The sequence below is a fragment of the Ranitomeya variabilis genome, chromosome 6, assembly GCF_051348905.1.
Source record: "Ranitomeya variabilis isolate aRanVar5 chromosome 6, aRanVar5.hap1, whole genome shotgun sequence".
Lineage (NCBI taxonomy): Eukaryota > Metazoa > Chordata > Amphibia > Anura > Dendrobatidae > Ranitomeya > Ranitomeya variabilis.
Genome location: NC_135237.1, coordinates 544,049,270 through 544,051,535, shown reverse-complemented (window position 1 = coordinate 544,051,535; position 2,266 = coordinate 544,049,270). Strand labels below are relative to the sequence as shown.

Here is a 2,266-nt window from a genome sequence, read left to right as displayed (position 1 = left end):
ACGTATATAGCACAGCCCATGTAGTATATTGCCCAGCCACGTATATAGCACAGCCCATGTAGTATATTGCCCAGCCACGTATATAGCACCGCCACTTATTTAGCACATCCCATGTAGTATATAGCACAGGCCACATAGTATATTGCCCAGCCACGTATATAGCACAGGCCACGTAGTATATTGCTCAGCCACTTATATAGCACAGCCCATGTAGTATATTGCCGAGCCACGTATATAGCACAGGCCACGTAGTATATAGCCTAACCACGTATATAGCACAGGCCATGTAGTATATTGCCCAGCCACTTATTTAGCACATCCCATGTAGTATATAGCACAGGCCACGTAGTATATTGCCCAGCCACGTATATAGCACAGCCCATGTAGTATATTGCCCAGCCACTTATTTTGCACATCCCATGTAGTATATAGCACAGGCCACGTAGTATATTGCCCAGCCACGTATATAGCACAGGCCACGTAGTATATTGCCCAGCCACGTATATAGCACAGCCCATGTAGTATATTGCCCAGCCACTTATTTTGCACATCCCATGTAGTATATAGCACAGCCAACGTAGTATATTGCCCAGCCACATATATAGCACAGCCCATGTAGTATATTGCCCAGCCACGTATATAGCACAGCCCATGTAGTATATTGCCCAGCCACGTATATAGCACAGCCACTTATTTAGCACATCCCATGTAGTATATAGCACAGGCCACATAGTATATTGCCCAGCCACGTATATAGCACAGCCCATGTAGTATATAGCACAGCCCATGTAGTATATTGCTGAGCCACGTATATAGCACAGGCCAAGTAGTATATAGCCTAACCACATATATAGCACAGCCCATGTAGTATATTGCCCAGCCACGTATATAGCACAGCCCATGTAGTATATTGCCCAGCCACGTATATAGCACAGCCACTTATTTAGCACATCCCATGTAGTATATAGCACAGGCCACATAGTATATTGCCCAGCCACGTATATAGCACAGCCCATGTAGTATATTGCTCAGCCACTTATATAGCACAGCCCATGTAGTATATTGCTGAGCCACGTATATAGCACAGGCCAAGTAGTATATAGCCTAACCACGTATATAGCACAGGCCATGTAGTATATTGCCCAGCCACTTATATAGCACAGCCCATGTAGTATATAGCACAGGCCACGTAGTATATAGCCCAGCCACGTAGTAGCAGGGAAAAAAATTTTGTGCGTAACGACCCAAAAAACCTTCACTTACATGTATTTTCTTGCACACGGTCTTTGTGCAACTGTAGATAACCGTATATTTCTGTTCTTTCACTTTAAATTTTAATACAAATTTTCCCTTGTAATCTGTTATTTTTCAGATTGAAAAACACCCGGAGGTCTGGGACCGGTCACATGAGAATTACAAGGGGTCAAAGCGTGATGCCTGGCCCAAGATTGTAACAACTCTATTTCCTGAGTGGCCGAATCTACCTAAACAGTGGCAAACAACAATTTGTAAGTATTGATTTTTTAAATTTTTTGGGAAAAGTAAGAAAATGGGATTTGTAATATTTTATTTTTAAATTCTTTAATTTCAGTGGGCGATGTGAGGAAGAGGTGGCGGTCAGTGACAGATCGATTCATGAAGTCCCTCAAGACTCCGAGTGGCAGCTCGCCGCCAAGGAAGAGGGTGCCATATGCAGACCAGCTGCAGTTTATATTGGGAAGCCGGAGTTTGAGGAGGTAGTTTATATATAAAAATTGTTTAGCTTGACGTAATGATTGAAAATAGTATTTTTTTAACATTGTTTTTTTTCTTTGGTCTGCAGAACTGAAAGCAACGTCTGTGCCCAAACACCTCCGGACCTAGGTGACTCCACGGAGGACAATATTGGAGAGGAAGTAGAAGAATGCAGGATGGGCAGCCAAGCTTCTCCGGGGGACATGTCTTTGTCCGGAAGGTCACAAGAGGTTACTGATACCTTTGGAGAACGTGACATAGCACCTCGTGTGGGAGAAGTTTTGGACTCTAACACTGCTTCTACTTCCTCGGACGCTGCAGCCAACTCTGGTGGTGGTGTGTCGAGGCACATGGGGATGGGGGCTGCTTCTGCCCGTCCCGTGGCTTTGAGAAGGTCGGCACCAAAGAAGTCTAAACAAGCTCAAGTTATAGAAAACTTAACAAGCCGTACGCTCAATCTGCTAGACAATTCGGCAAAGCAAGATGAGCAAGACAAATTTGGGTCACTTTTGGCAGACCGCCTTAGAACACT

General features: G+C 44.3%; 1 long non-coding RNA gene across 1 annotated transcript; it reads left to right on the top strand.

Moving 5' to 3' along the window:
* Positions 1-1,205: 1,205 nt before the first annotated feature.
* LOC143781585 (uncharacterized) lies at positions 1,206-1,963 on the top strand. The gene is made up of 3 exons (XR_013216769.1): positions 1,206-1,508; positions 1,592-1,736; positions 1,823-1,963. It is a non-coding gene; the product is annotated as an uncharacterized LOC143781585 (long non-coding RNA).
* The last annotated feature ends 303 nt before the right edge of the window (positions 1,964-2,266 follow it).